We start from the raw sequence: 16,917 nt of genomic DNA, 5'->3' as shown, positions 1-16,917 counted from the left end.
GTCATTTACTTTTTTTTTTTTTTTTTGACAGAGTGGATAGTGAGAGAGACAGAAAGAAGGGTCTTCCTTTTTGCCGTTGGTTCACTGTCCAATGGCCGCTGTGCCAGCGCATCTCGCTGATCCGAAGCCAGGAGCCAGGTGCTTCTCCTGGTCTCCCATGCGGGTGCAGGGCCCAAGCACTTGGGCCATCCTCCACTGCCTTCCCGGGCCACAGCAGAGAGCTGGCCTGGAAGAGGGGCAACCGGGATAGAATCCGGCGCCCCGACCGGGACTAGAACCCGGTGTGCCGGTGCCACAAGGCGGAGGATTAGCCTGTTAAGCCACAGCGCCAGCCCCTGTCATTTACTTTTAATGTTTTCTTTTCTTTTTTTTTTTTTTTTTTACAGACACTATCTAGTGTCTTTCTTACCCAGTCTTTTTGATCTTTTTTAAAAACTGGTGTTTTTAGACCCCGGCAAAGTGATAACTAATATAGTTGGACTGCTACTTAGCATTTTTTAAAGATTTTATTATTTATTTGAGAAGTAGAGTAACAGAGGAAAGAGAGAGAGGTCTTCCATCCGCTGGTTCACTCCCCAAATGACTGCAACGGCTGGAGCTGAGCCAATCCAAAGCCAGGAGCCAGGAGCTTCCTCCAGGTCTCCTCCGCAGGCGCAGGGGTCCAAGCACTTGGGCCATCTTCAACTGCTTTCCCAGGCCATAGCAGAGAGCTGGATTGGAAGAGAAGCAGCTGAGACTTGAACCGCCCCCATGACATTCCGGTGCACCAGGCTTAGGCCCCTGCTTAGCATTTTTGTAACTGTTTTGTATCTATTGCTATTGTTTTTTGTTCCCATTTTGTGTTATATTCTTTCTTTTGTGGTTTTGAGAATTTTATTTTCAAAAAGCCAACCATTGGCGCTGGTATCATTTACATAAATAAAATTCAGTAATACATGTTGATATTTTCTAAGTAAGCATTTGTTACTTTAAATTGCCCAACTTTAAGTTTAGATAGATGGGTGAGTAAATTTTTTCTTTTCTTTTTTATTTGCTTGAGACGTAGAGAGGGAGGGAGAAACAGATGGACAGTGCTCCTATCATTGAGTCACTCACTAAATGTTTCTAAGGGCTGAAGCTGGGGCAGAGCTAAAGCCAGGAACTCAGTCCAGATTTCCCACATCGGTGGCAGGAGCCCAGTTGTTTGAGCCATCATTGTTGCCTCCCAAAGTGTTGCCTGGACAGGAAGCTGGAGTCAGCAGCTGGAGCCAGGAATCAAACCCAGTCACTCTGAGGAGGAACACAGGCATCTTAGTCACTACGCCAAATGCCTACTCCCTAATTTTTCTTTCCTTTCTTAATTAAAACTTTCTAAAAAATTATTTATTTATTTGAAAGGCAGAGTTATAGAGAGAGTGGGAGAGATAAGAGATAGAAATGATTTTCCCTCTACTGGTTCATTCCCCAAGTGACCATAGCAGCCTGGGCTGTGCCAGGTCAAAGCCAGGAGCCTGGAACTCCATCCCAGTCTCCCATGTGGATGGAAGGGGCTCAAGTACCTGGACCATCTTCTCCTGCTTTCCCAAATTAACACTCATATAGGGTGCTGGTGTCCCAGGAGGCAGCTTAAACCACTGTGCTGTAATGCTTCCCCCCCACACACCTCAGTTTACTTTTTAACTGACACATAAGTATATAAACTTAGGGGGTACAGTGTGATAATTTAGTATATACTCTGTGTGGTGATCAGATCAAGATAAATAGCATTTCTGTCTCTCGGTCTCCCTCTTTTTCTTTTTCTTTTCTTTTCTTTTTTTTTCTTTTTTTTTTTTTTTTAAGATTCATTTAAAAAATCTTTAGAGGGAGAGATAGATCAGTCTTTCCTCACTGGTTCATGCCCCAGATGGCCAGAACAGTCACGGTTGGGCCAGGCTGGAGCTAAGTGCTTCGTGCAGGTTTCCCACGTGGATAGCAAGGGCCTAAACACTTGGGCCATCTTCCGCTGCTTTTCCCAGGCCATTAGCAGGGAGCTGGATCAGAAGTGGAGCAGTCAGGACGTGAACCGGTGCTATATGGGATGCTGGCATTGTAGGTGGTAGCTTTACCTACTGTGCCACAATTCCAGCCCCAGCATTTTTGTCACTTTATTTGTGTATCATTTCTTTATGTTTAGAGCCTCTAAACTCCTTTCTTTGTTCTTCATAAAATATTTAATAAGTTACTTTAAACCACTGTCACTCAGCTGCTGCAGAACACTTTATTTAACTGTATTTTGATACCCATTATCCAACCTCTTTCAATGGTCCTCCCTTCCCCTCCTACCCTTTCTGCCTGTAGTAATCACTGTTGTACTCTATCATTCTTTGAGATGAACTGTTTCAGCTTCTACATATAAGTGGGAATATACAATATTTGTCTTCTTGTGACTGGCTTGTATCACTTAACATAATATTCTCCAGTTGCATCTGTTTTCCCACAAATGATAGAATTTTATCCTTTTTAATGCTGAACAGTATTCTGTTGGATATTTATACCATGTGTTCTTTGTCCATCTATCCATTGGTGTACACTTAAGTTGATTGCAAATCTTGGCTATTGTGAGGAGTACTCCAGTAAATGGGGTGCAGGTATCTCTTTGATAAGCTGTTTTATCCTTGTGGTACATATACCAGAAGTAAGATAGCAGGATTGTTATTATAGTTTTTAGATTTTTGAGAAATCTCCATACTTTTTTCCACAGTGACTGTAGTAACTTGCATTCCCATTAACAGTGTATACAATACCTTTTTCTCTACAAACTGACAGCATTTGCTACTTTTTGCCTTTTGGGGGGCAGAACACTCATTGTGGCTGAGGTGAGATGGTATGTTACTATGCTTTTAATTTCCATTTCCCTGATGATTAGTGATGTTGACCATGTTTCATAATACTTGTTGGCCATTTGTGTATTCTTTTTGTCTATTCAGATCATTTGCCTGCATTTTTAATCAGATTATTTTGTTGGTAAGTTTTTGAGCTGCTTATATATTCTGGATAATCTCTGTCACAGTAATTTATGAATATTTTCTCCAATTGTACGGGCCATTTCTTCACTATTGATTGATTTCTTTGTTGTGTAAAGTTCTGGTTTGATACAATTCCGTGTATTCATTTTTGCTTTTGTTTATGCACTGATGGTCCTTTCTTTGAAAAATCATTGCATATAGTAATATCTTAACACGTTTCCCCTATATTTTCATCTAATTGTTTCTCAGTTTCAGGTCTGACATTTAGGTTTTTGATCCATGTGGAGTTGATTTTTGTACATGATAAGAAATTAGGATATGGTTTCATTCATCTGCATGTGAATAACCAGTTTTTCCCTCAGCATTTATTAAGGAGGCTGTCCTTTCTCCATTCATTGTTTTTGATGCCTTTGCCAGAAGTCAGCCACTCGATATGAGTGGATTTATCTCTGTTCTCCATTCTGTCCCATTGATCTGTGTGTTGTTACGCCACTATCGTGGTGTCTTGTTTATTATTGCCCTGAGCTGTGTTTTGAAATCAGGTACTGTGATTCTTCCAGCTTTGATCTTTTTGCTCAAGATTACTTTAGATATCAGTATCATTTGTGGTTCCATGGGAACTTTTTTTTTTTTTTTTGACAGGCAGAGTGGACAGTGAGAGAGAGACAGAGAGAAAGGTCTTCCTTTTGCCGTTGGTTCACCCTCCAATGGCTGCCGCGGTAGGCGCGCTGCGGCCGGCGCACCGCGCTGATCCGATGGCAGGAGCCAGGTGCTTCTCCTGGTCTCCCATGGGGTGCAGGGCCCAAGGACTTGGGCCATCCTCCACTGCACTCCCTGGCCACAGCAGAGAGCTGGCCTGGAAGAGGGGCAACCGGGACAGGATTGGTGCCCCGACCGGGACTAGAACCCGGTGTGCCGGCGCCGCAAGGTGGAGGATTAGCCTAGTGAGCCGCGGCGCCGGCCTCCATGGGAACTTTAGGATTACTTTTTCTATTTCTGTTAGGAATGCCATTGGCATTTTTACTGAAATTCCATTGAATCTGTAAAATAATTCAGCATTTTAGAGCCAATGTTGTTGCTATCCCATAATAACATGGGTTTGAGGCTTGGCAGCTTCACTTCCTGTCCAGCTCCCTGGAAATGTTCCTGGGAAAGCAGCAGAATATGGCCCACATGCTGGAGAGACCAGATGAAGTTCCAGCTTCCTGACTTAGGCCTGGCCCAGCCTCAGCTGTTGCAGCCATTTGGGGGGTGAACCAGTAGGGGGAAGGTCTCTTTCTTTCTGTAACTATTGAGAACGAACTACTGAATGGTTTAAGACTTAGATCTTTTTTTTTTTTTTTTGGACAGGCAGAGTGGACAGTGAGAGAGAGAGAGAGAGAGAAAGGTCTTCCTTTTTGCCGTTGGTTCACCCTCCAATGGCCGCTGCGGCCGGCACATCTCGCTGATCCGAAGCCAGGAGCCAGGTGCTTCTCCTGGTCTGCCATGGGGTGCAGGGCCCAAGCACTTGGGCCATCCTCCACTGCCTTCCCGGGCCATAGCAGAGAGCTGGCCTGGAAGAGGGGCAACCGGGATAGAATCTGGCGCCCCAACCGGGACTAGAACCCAGTGTGCCGGCGCCGCAAGGTGGAGGATTAGCCTGTTAAGCCACAGCACCGGCCTCAGACTTAGATCTTACATATTTTGTGAAATGGCAATTTTCTGTAATAGTTTAATAGTATTTTTGAAATACAAACAAGTCGGTTGCATTTGATAATTTAAAATTCTGCAGACAGATGATTTCATATCTATTTCCTCAATCTTTTAAAAATTATTATAAACTTAATTTGAATTGAGATTATACGTGACCATCCATGCATACAATATGGATTGATTAAATCAAGTTAATGACTGTCTTGCTTGTTCATTTTCTTGTGAAATCTTTGAAATTTACATTTTTAGCTATTTCGGAATGCATAGTATGTTTTTATTGACTATATCATCCTGGTGTGCAGTAGGTCTCACAAACTTAACCCTTCTTTTACACTGATTGTTTATTTGATGGCAGAGAGAAGGCGCTCTCATCCACTGATCCACTCAGTCAAATGCCTGCAGTGACCTGGGCAAAGCCAAGCATGGCCAGCAGTCTGGGTGTCCTGCATGGGTGGCAGGGACCCAACTACTTGTACCATCGCTGCTTCCCCCCAGTCTGCACTTGAGCAGGAAGCTAGAATCAGGAGCAGGCTGAGACTAACCTAGACACTCCCATTAGGGATGTAGAATTTTTTGTCAAGTGCCTTTTCATCATCTGTTGAAATAATCATCTGGCTTTTGTGTTTCTGTTAATATAAAGTATAGTGTTAATTGGTTTGCTTATCTTGAACCATCCTTGCATCTCTGTAATGAACCCCACTTGAACATAATGAGTGATCTTTTTAATGTGCTGTGGAATTCAGTTTGCTGCTATTTTATTGAGGATTTTTGCATCTGTGTTCTTCAGAGATACTGGCTTATGGTTTTGTTGATTTTGTACCTGGATAATTTTGGCTTCATGAAATGGGTTTGGATATATTTCTACCCCTTGAAGTTTTTAATGAATTTGAGAATAATTGATAGTAGTTCTTTAGATGTTTCCTAGAGTTTCAGCAATGAAGCTGTGAGATCCTGGGCTTTCCTTTGATGTGAAATTTTCTGTTCTAATCTGAACTCCTTTCTCTTTATTGCTTTATTCAGGTTTTCTGTTTCTTCTTGAGTCTGTCTTGGTAGGTTGTATGTTCTTGAGCTTACACATTTTTCTTGGTTATCAATTTGTTGTCATATATTTGATCATAGTAGTTTCTTATCGATTGTGTCTCCTTTGTATAAAAAGTCTGTGGTATTATCTCTTTTCTGAGTTTTTGTATTTGTGTCTTTTATCTTAGTGTAGTTAAAGGATTTGTCTTTTTTTCCCTAAAAAGCCAACTCTTAGTTTTTAGATTTTTTCTATTTCTCTATAATCTCTTGTTTATTTCTACTCAGTTTTGTTATTGTAATCCTTCTGCTAACTTTGAGCCTAGTTTGTTTCTTTTTCAGGTTATAACATTGGATTATTTTGATATCTTCTTTTTTTGATACAAGTACTTCTCACTGTAAGGTTGATATGTTGTGTTTCCATTTTTTTTAAAGATTTTGTTATTTATTTGAAAGAATTAGAGCAAGAGAGGGAAAGAAGGGGAGAGAGAGAGCGCGAGAGCAAGAACGAGCTTCCATCCACTTGTTCACTCCCCAAATGATCATAATGACTGAGACTGGGCCACTCTGAAGCCAGGAGCCAGGAACCTCATCTGAGTCTTGCATGTGGGGGCAGAGACCCAAGCACTTGGGCCATTTCTGCTGCTTTCCTAGGCCAGTAGCAGGGAGCTGGGTCAGAAGTGGAGCACACAGAACTTGAATTGGCACACATATGGGATGCTACATATAGTGGCTTAACCTACTGCACCACAGCACTGGACCCTCCATTTTCATTTGTCTTGGGTATTGTCCATTTCTTCTTGATTTCTTCATTGACTCATTGATTTTTCGGAAGCATATTGCTTAATTTCCACATATTTATGATTTTTCGTTTCATGGCCATGCAGTGGGAAATGTACTGCATATGTTTTCAGTCTTTTTACATTTGAGACTTACTGTGTGACCTAACATATGACCTAATCTGGAGAATGTTCCCACATGCACTTAAGAATAACGTATATTATTTGACTGTTGGTTAAAATATTATGTGTATGTCTGTCATTTAGTCTAAAGTGTAATTTAAGTCCAGTGTGTGTGTCCTTATTGATTTTTCTGTGTGATTTGTTCATTGTTGAAATTAAGGTATTGAAGTCCCTACTATTACTGTATTGTTATCTGTCCCTTGAGATCATGTGCTTTATATATTTATGCTCTAATGTTAATTGTATATTTATTTATAATTGTTATAGGCTCTTGATGAATCGTGATTTTTATCATTATATAATTACCCACTCTGTCTCTTTACAATTATTGACATGATCTACTTTGTCCCATATAATTACAGTTACACTTGACATCTTTTGGCTTTTTTCCATCAGTATCTTGATTTCATCCCTTCATTTTCAGTCTGTTTTTCCTCACTAATAAAGTGAATCTTTTATAGACAACACATAGCTGGATCTTCGATGGGCTTTTTTGTTGCTTTTTTACAAATTCATCTTTTTGGTTGATAAGTTTGAGTCATTTGCATTCAAGGTAATCATTGATAGGTGAGGACTGGCTATAGATATTTTGTAATCTGTTTTCTGATTGTTTTGTTGTAGTTTTTTTTTTTTTTTTCTCTTGCTGTCTTCCTTGGAAGTTTGATTGTTAGATGGGTTTTTTATTTTTTTTTTTAATTGGCGGTATGCTTTGAATCGTTGAATCTTTTCTGAGTCTTGTGTAACTATTCAGGGTTTTTCTTTCTTTCTTTTTTTTTTTTTAAGATTCATTTATTTATTTGAAAGAGTTACAGATTTAGAAAGAGAGTGAGAGAGACATGTTTGGCATGTACTGGGGTAGGCCAAAGTTAGGAACCAGGCATTTCTTCCAGGTTTCCCATGTGTGTGGCAGGGGCCTAAACACTTGGGCCATCTTCTACTGCTCTTCACAGGCCATTGAAAGTGGAGCAGCCAGGACCTGAACCAGCACCCATATGGGATGCTGGTGATGCAGGCAATGACTTTACCTGTTATACCACAACACTACCCTCCAACTTAAGAGATTTTTGTTTTGTAGTTACTGGGAGGCTTACATAAAACACTTTCTATTAGAGTACTCTGAAGTGACAACAACTTCAATAACACTCAAAAATTCTGCACTTTCCCCCTCATTTACATTTATGATTTGGATATCAAAGGTTAATGTTTTTATGTAATTTGTTCCCCTTAGTAATTTATTGAAGCTACAGTTATTTTTGATAGTTTTGTGTTTTAACCTTCATATTTATTATAAAATTGCTTTACATACCACCTTTACAGTAAATTAGTGACATTTTATCCACGCTTAAAGAACTCGATTCCTTTGTATATGTTTCTAATCTCTTGCTACTTCAACAATTTATTATCTTTGATCTTTTTCTCTCAACATTTTTATTTAAGAGACAAGAGACAGTGATCTCCCACTTGGTGGTTTGCTCCCGGAAGCCCACAACAGCCCAGACTGGGTTTGTGCCAAAGTTCGTGGTGGGTACTCAGTCTAGGGTCTCCATGTCCATGGGTGTGGCAGCAGCCCAACCACTTGAGCTATCACCTGCTGTCTCAGGGTGTTCATCAGTAGGAACCTGGAATTACGAGACAGAGCTTGGACTCAGACTCAGATAACTCCTATTTGGGATGCAAATTGTCTCAGCTAGAGTTTTCAAAACACTTGGAAAATGCTCGCCCATCTGTGATTTTTGATAGTTTGATTATAATGTACCTTGATGAACTTCTCTTTGATTTGAATTTTGTTGGCAAACTCTGAGGTTCCTATACCTGAATTTTTACATATTTCCCCATATTTGGAAAAGTAGAACCACTACTTTCCTTTTTTAAAAAATATTATTTATTTGTTTGAAAGAGCTACACAGAGAGGCAGAGAGAGAAACCATCTGCTGGTTCCCTCCCCAGTTGGCCGCAACTGCTGGGGCTGCGCCTATCTGGAGCCAGGAGCCAGGAGCTTCTTCTGGGTCTCTCACACGGGTGCAGGGGCCCAAGGACTTGGACCATCTTCTACTGCTATCCCAGGCCATAGCAGAGAGCTGGATTGGAAGTGGAGCAGCTGGGACTTGAACCAGCGTCCATATGGGATGCTGGCACTACAGGCAATGGCTTGACCCACTACGCCACAGCACCGGCCTCATAGAACCACTATTTTCTTATATATGCTTTCTTTTTTCTCTCTCTTCTACTTCCTATATGCAAGTTAGTTCTGCGAATTGTGAACCATATTCTCATAGGCCCTCTTCATTCTTTTTTCTTTTTGCTTCTCTGAGAGGGTTAGTTTAAATGTCCTGTCTCTAGCTCACTGATTCTTCTGCTTGATTAAATCTTCCTTTAAAGCTTTCTGCCGTTTTTTTTTCAGTTCAATTATTGTACCCTCTATTTGCACATTTTCTTTTTTTATTGTTCTGTTTCTTTGTCCAAGTTTTCACTTTCATCATGAATCATTGCCCAAATTTCATTTAATACTCTATCCACATTTTGTGTGTATAGAAAAAAGTTGCTCTTAATTTCTTTAAATTATTATTTTTTATTATGGGATAAGGAGGTGTTTTTTTTTTTTTTTAAGATGTGTTTATTTGAAAGTCAGAGTTACACAGAGAGAGAAGGAGAGGCAGAGAGAGAGAGGTCTTCCATCCGCTAGTTCACTCCCCAGTTGGCTGCCACAGGTGGAGCTGCACTGATCCAAAGCTAGGAGCCAGGAGCTTCCTCAGGGTCTCCCACACAGGTGCAGGGGCCCAAGGACTTGGGCCATCTTCTGCTTTTCCAGAGCCGAGAGCTGGATTGGAAGTGGAGCAGCCAGGACTCGAACCTGCACCCATATGGGATGCCAACACTGTAGGCGGAGGCTTTACCCACTATACCATAGAAGCAGCCCCAAGATTATTCTTAATTCTTTGTCATTTCATAGATCTCCGTTTCTTCAGGGTCCATCATTTAAGCTTCATTAGTTCCTTTTGATGGTGTCACATTGCCCTGATTCTTCAAAATTCTTGTGTTCTTGTGTTGCTGTCTGCATTTTGCATGGAAATAACCGTATCTTCAGGTTTGTTGGTGTTCTTTGGTGATGATAGCTCTTCAGCAGTCTAGCATGAGTTTCTTGCTGGGGTAGCTGATAGCATCTGTGGACCAGCAGAATTTGCTGTCAGTTTCTGTAGTTGGCTTGTCCGTTACCTCTGCTGTGAGGTTGAGTGGAGCTGCTGTGGTGCAGTGATGCGATAGATGATGGCTGGGATCTGTGATCACCTCTAACAGAGGTGTATTCTCTGACTGAATAGCACTGCTGTCCCAGGCTGGGCTCCGAGGATAGGCAAGGTCTCTGGGTTTACTGCTTCGAAATCTTTGCTTCCTCACCACCCCACCCCCACCCCCAAAATGATAACGTGGGCATAGTGTTGTTTGCTGTACTGAGGAAGTCTTGCACAGAGCTTTGAGACTGGGTGGGGCTCTTACAAGCTACTAGGGTCAGGTGGGGCGGGATACTGCCTTGTGCACATACTCACTGTCATGCACTTGCTTCAGGTCTAGGGAACCCTAAAGTGGAGCATCCAGGCTGATGAAGCCTAGGGACTCAAGCGTGGCAGACCTGTCTACTGTGCTTCTTGCAGAGTGACGTTGGTTTCTGTAGTGAGGCACCTCAGAGCCACTAACTAAGATCCTTTACTGCTCACTGGGACCTCTGTCCATGCTTCTGGCCCTGTGTAGCTGACCCCAGATGATTGAGCCCTTTCACTCGCAGTGGTCTCTGGGACTGTCTGAAACATCCCAGGATGCTGGAGAAGCTGAATGTCCTCCTCTGGTTTTCTTTTCTCACTGTAGAAACCATGCTCCCAGAAAAATTCTCTGTGGAGCAGTGTGCTCACCCAGTCAAAGGAAAATGATTCCTCTTACCCTTCCAACATGGCTTTTCTCAGTTCTTTCATCCAAGAGGGTATCTCAGCCTCTCTCCAGAGTGCTAGGGTATTTACAAAGATATTCTTCTCTATGAATAGATGATAGTTGGATTTTTGTGAGGGAATCTGGAACTAGGGAACTCTATTTCTTCCAATTTCTTAACATCATTCCTAGTTGTGATTCTTGTTGGCCCTGTTACTGATGTATATTATAATTCTGGTGTTTTATTTCTCTAGTATGAAAAGCAGGTGGGTCTTAATTGGAAGTATCCAGTAACTACTAAATTTGTAGGATGAAGTAAATTCAGTACTTGGAATAGGATGCCCAGTGTATCTGTCATTTCAGTAGTTTTTTTTTTTTTTTTTCTTTTTTTACTGGCAGAGTGGACAGTGAGAAAGAGAGACAGAGAGAAAGGTCTTCCTTTGCCATTGGTTCACCCTCCAATGGCCACTGCGGCTGGCGCGCTGTGGCCGGCGCATCACACTGATCCGAAGGCAGGAGCCAGGTGCTTCTCCTGGTCTCCCATGGGGTGCAGGGCCCAAGCACTTGGGCCATCCTCCACTGCCTTCCCGGGCCATAGCAGAGAGCTGGCCTGGAAGAGGGGCAACTGGGACAGAATCCGGCGCCCCGACCGGGACTAGAACCCAGTGTGCCGGCGCCGCTAGGTGGAGGATTAGCCTGTTGAGCCACAGCCCCAGCCCAGCATTTTGCTTTCTGTAATCATTCAATAAATATACTTATTCATTGTATCTGCACATTTTAGTACTATTTACATCTTTTTTTTTTTTAAGATTTTTTTTTTTTTAATTTATTTGAGAGAGAGCATCACAGAGAGAGGGAGAGACTAAGAAAAAGGTCCTCCATCCATGGGTTCACTCCCTAAATGGCTGCAACAGCCAGAGCTAGGCCGATCTGAAGCCAGCAGCCAGGAGTTTCCTCTGGGTCACCCATGCGGGTGCAGGGGCCCAAGCGCTTGGGCCAACCTCTTCTGCTTTACCAGGCCATAGCAGGGAGCCAGATCAGGAGAGGAGCAGCCAGCGCCCATATGGGATGCTAGCGCTGCAGGTGGATGCTTAGCCTACTATGCCACAGCGCCAGCCCTATCTTCGTCTTTAAAAAAAATTCCTTGAAGTGTATTGCTGTGTATAAGGAAATACTCATTTTTTCATTTTTACAGATTTTTCTGAAGGGAATCTTATTGCCTAGTTTCCAGCATTTAACTGTAGTAAAATAAAATATGACACATAAATTTTCTTCCAAAATTAGCCAGTTCCCCTTTTTTTTAACTTGATTTATAGAGAGGAAAAAGCATGATCATATGAGTCATCTAACACATTAGTAGTGTTCGAAGTATTGAGTCACAGAATTACAGACATCTCGCATATACAAATGACTCATTTTCCTTGTCCCTGTGCTATCTGAACATGATAAACTATGTTCACTAGATACATTCCTCAGTTTGATTATATCTGATCATATTTAAAACTATGAAGAGTAATACTGAAAAGTCTAGACACAGAGTCCTTTTTAGCAAATGATTAAAATAGGACCCATATTTGAATAAATCCAGATATTTTAGTGTTAGCTAGATGTAGCTGTTGGAGTGGTTTCTGTTCAGAGCATTCTATTTCTTGGCAGTATATATATTAAAATAAAAAAAGTGCTCTCTTGGGGCCTGCGCTGTGGTGTAGCAGGTAAAGCTGCCGCCTGCAGTGCTGGCATCCCATATGGGCGCCAGTTTGAATCCTGGCTACTCTACTTCCGATCCAGCTCTCTGCTATGGCCTGGGAAAGCAGTAGAAGATGGCCCAAGTCCTTGGGCCCCTGCACCCATGCTGGAGCTCCTGGATCCTGACTTCAGATTGGCCCAGCTCTGGCTATTGTAGCCATCTGGGGAGTGAACCAGCAGATGGAAGATCTCTCTCTCTCTCTGTCTCTATCTCTCTCTGTCTGCCTCTGCCTCTCTGTGATTCTGCCTTTCAAATAAATATTTCTTTAATTTCCACAAGACTACTTTTTTTTTTTTTAAATCATGGTTTGAGATACAGAAGCCATCAGCTTACTAATAAGTAGTTTGACATCAATAGCCCTATACCACCCTCTCTTGAGTACTTTTGTAAGGACAAAACCAGTATCACAATTAAAATTACAATTACAATTAAAATTAAAGTATAATTATAACTTATAATTTAAATTAAATTATAATTACAATTTATAGTTATTTATAATTTGATTATGATTTAGAATTGTGATTAAAAGAAGAAATATACAAAGAGACCACAATTTTAAGTTATATATGTATCTTTATAATATCTTTACATACTATTGTTAAGCCTTTTTTAGATTCTCCATAGATATATAATCCTTCTTTTGCCTAGCATGGGTTTTTGATTTTATAGTTTTTTTCCCAATATAGTCTTAGTGTTCCCAACCATTCTTTCTTAATTGACTTTCCTAAACCAAAAAATTATTTAAAAATGAAATAAAATTTTCATTTTTAAAAAGTGATTTATTTATTTGAAAAACTGAGTGATGGGGAGAACAGAGAGGGAAGGAGGGAGACCAAGTAGGTGGAGGGGGGGAGAGACAAAGGCAGAGAGCGGGCGGGAGAGATCTTCCTTCCACTGTTGCACTTTCCAGATGGCTGTGGCAGGCCAAAGCTAGGAGCCTGGAACTGCGTCCTGGTCTCCCACGTGGGTAGCAGATGAACCATCATCTGCAGCCTTCCCAGGCGCATTAGCAAGAAGCAGGATGGGAAGCAGCGCAGCTGGGTTTGGAACTGACTCTCTGATATGGGATGCTAGTGGCATTGCAAGTGGTGGCTTAACCCACTGCACTGCAACACCAGCCCTGAATTTGTCATATATATATATTTTAATTTTGGAAATGGTAACTGTATTCTAATATGGGTAGAGGACCCCAAAATAAAGTATCTAAAATTTTAAAAAAAAATTTTTGACAGGCAGAGTTAGAGAGAGACAGAGAGAAAGGTCTTCCTTTTTCCATTGGTTCACCCCCCCCAAGTGGCCGCCAAGGCCGGCGGGTAACACCAATCCATAGCCAGGAGCCATGTGGGTGCAGGGCCCAAGGACCTGGGCCATCCTCCACTGCACTCCCGGGCCACAGCAGAGAGCTGGATTGGAAGAGGAGCAACCGGGACAGAACCGGCGCCCCAACAGAGACTAGAACCCGGGGTGCCGGCGCTGCAGGCAGAGGATTAGCCTAGTGAGCCGCAGCACCGGCCAAAAAAATTTTTTTTTGACAGGCAGAGTTAGACAGTGAGAGACAGAGAGAAAGGTCTTCCTTCTGTTGGTTCACCTCCCAAATGGCCACTACAGCCGGCGCACTATGCCGATCCGAAGCCAGGAGCCAGGTGCTTCTCCTGGTCTCCCATGCGGGTGCAGGGCCCAAGCACTTGGGCCATCCTCCACTGCTTTCCTGGGCCACAGCAGAGAGCTGGACTGGAAGAGGAGCAACTGGGGCAGAATCCGGCGCCCTGACCAGGACTAGAACCCAGAGTGCTGATGCTGCAGGTGGAGGATTAGCCAAGTGAGCCGTGGCGCTGGACTAAAAATTTTTTTTTATTTATATATTTCACTGTAGTGCTTTGAAAATAAAATGACATCTGTGTACTAGATCATGCATACATCAGCAGTGAGGTTAACTTTTCATTTCTCCACTGTTAGAATATTTAGTTTTTTGTAGGAGATGTAGCATGTAAGATGGACATGCCAAATAATTTTGGTTTTTTTGTAATCTTTTTTTGTCAATAGTATTTTATCAACCTCGATGTTAATAGAACTGTAAGTTAACCTGGGTGATAGAGTGTTTGTGGGGGAGAATCATTCAATTGTGTTACAACTGCAGTTTTTGCTAATTTCACATACACCAATAAGGAACTTGCCATAATTAACGACAAGCTAGTGTTTGTTGCACGGTGATAAATTCTTTTGAAAATACTGGTTAGCCCACTTATATGTGAAAAATGTCCTTTTTACTTAACACAGAAGAAAAAAATATTCTGAAAGTTATTTGGCCTTGCTATGTCAAAAAGTCAACTGTACAAAGTTAACCCTAAAATTATAATTTTAGAAGTCTATTAGAAAAGAAATCATGCATTTTTAGTATTAATTATGCAGAGGCTTAAAACTGTTGCAAGACCATATAATATGTTAGCTTTTATACTGCTGATGTGTGAAAGCACACTTAATTAGAATAATAAATCTGTTAATTGCACCTTTATGTATCACACTAGAGAGACAAATGCCACAGGGTCTACAGAAATGTTCAGTTCTGAGCACTCAAATCGCAGAGTAGCTTTATGTTGTAATCTTTCACATACAGAATAACAAAAGGGAAAAATTCTGCAGCCTCACATTACAAAAAATACTGCTGTAAAATATTAATAAGGGGTAAAAAGATATTATATGTAACACAGAGTAACTTACACCTAATATCAGAAAGCAAACAAAACTTCTAAATAAAAATATCAAAATACACAGGGCAATTGAAAATACCAATTTTAAATAAATGATTTCTTTGTCTGAAAGTCAGTATTTCAAGCTGGTGAGGATTGTTTAGGATCTTCTTGCTTAACAGTCTTAAGATACTGGCCCATATCTGCATGGTCAGTTGTGGTTCAGGTTTCTATCTGCCTTCCAGCCTTGCAAAATGGAAGAAGATTAGCCCAGCTCTGGAGTAGTGGTCTTTTGTGTTGAAGATGATCTGGAAACTTGCACTACCACATTAAGTAACACAGCTGTAAGGGAGGCTAGGAATGTACTCTCTCTCTCTGCATGCTAAATGACCAGCTAAAACTTATTCCTGTGGACAAAAGGGAGAACAGCAGAAAGCTACTAACAGCCTTTCACCTTCGTCAGAGATACTGGATTTAAGTTTCAGAATAAGTTCTTCTAAACCTTGGCAAATGCAGCCAGTTCAGCAACACTCTATTTTAAAATTTGTGTGTGTGTGTGTTTTGGAGGGAGGGGGAAAGTATCAATTAAAAATCCCTGAATATGGGGCCAGCATTGTGGCTTAGCAGGTTAGGCTGCCACATGAAGTGCCAGTTCGTGTCCCAGCCGCTCCATTTCCAATCCAGCTCTCTGCTAATGCACCTTGGAAAGCAGCAGGAGATGGCTCAAGTACTGGCCCCTGCCATGCACATGGGGGACCCAGGTGGAGTTCCAGGCTCCCTGGCTTTTAGCCCTGGCTGTTGTGGCCATTTGGGGAGTGAATTCAAATGTGAAATACTCTCCCTCTCCTCCCCTCTCCTCTCCTCCCCTTCCCTCCCCTCCCCTCTAACTCTGCCTTTCAAACAAAATCAATAAATCCTAAAATAAAAATCCCTGAATGTGGCCTTACCCTAAGATCTTGCTTCCCTAACTGGAGAGCACTATTTTCAAGGAAGAGGTCCATGAAGCAATGCATTAAATGTAGCTTCTCCTCCTGGAGGAATATGTACTTTTTATACTAAAACAGAATCAGTATTCTTTGAGGTTGAAATTAATACTGACAACAACATAAAGAAAAATTGTAAGATAGCGTTAAAGGATAATTTTAATTCCCCAGAGATGTTTTCTCTTTGTGACTGGGTTTTCCTATGGAAACATTTTGATAAGTGAATCTTTTGATTTCTTAAGATTTGTTTTATTTAATAAGGTCAATCAATATATATATTTTTTTTAATCTTTGACAGGCAGAGTGGACAGTGAGAGAGACAGAGAGAAAGGTCTTCCTTTTGCCATTGGTTCACCCTCCAATGGCCGCCGCGGCTGGCGCGCTGCAGCCGGCGCACCGCGCTGATCCGATGGCAGGAGCCAGGTGCTTCTCCTGGTCTCCCATGGGGTGCAGGGCCCAAGCACTTGGGCCATCCTCCACTGCACTCCCGGGCCACAGCAGAGAGCTGGCCTGGAAGAGGGGCAACCGGGACAGAATCCGGCGCCCCAACCGGGACTAGAACCCAGTGTGCCGGCGCCGCAAGGCGGAGGATTAGCCTAGTGAGCCGCGGCGCCGGCTAATCAATATTTCTAAGCTGTGTAAATACATTGGTGAAAATAAAAGAATAATATAAAGTAAAAGAGATTTGTCAATGGGTATCAGCAACCAGATCTGTATGCACATAAAGTGTAAGAAGCTATTTCTTGGTCATGTTAGAGCTTTGTGTTTATTCTTTGCTGTACTTTATGCTAGTATTTTTTTTAAAAAGGGGTTTTTTTAAGACTTTGCTTCTTCCTACAGGGAAATACCTTTTATTTAATTAATAAGATTAAAAGATTAGACTAAAGCTGTGCAAGTAGTGTTTGTAGTTAATAATGATTTTTTTTCATT

The 16,917-nt window shown here is 41.7% G+C and overlaps 1 protein-coding gene across 4 annotated transcripts in view; it reads left to right on the top strand.

Moving 5' to 3' along the window:
- Positions 1-16,917, top strand: part of ANKRD28 (ankyrin repeat domain 28) — a 186,865-nt gene that overhangs the window by 82,587 nt on the left and 87,361 nt on the right. The window lies entirely within an intron of this gene.

Source organism: Lepus europaeus, chromosome 2 (assembly GCF_033115175.1).
Source record: "Lepus europaeus isolate LE1 chromosome 2, mLepTim1.pri, whole genome shotgun sequence".
Lineage (NCBI taxonomy): Eukaryota > Metazoa > Chordata > Mammalia > Lagomorpha > Leporidae > Lepus > Lepus europaeus.
Note: the sequence above shows the minus strand (reverse complement) of the source record. Positions and strands in the feature narration are given on the sequence as shown.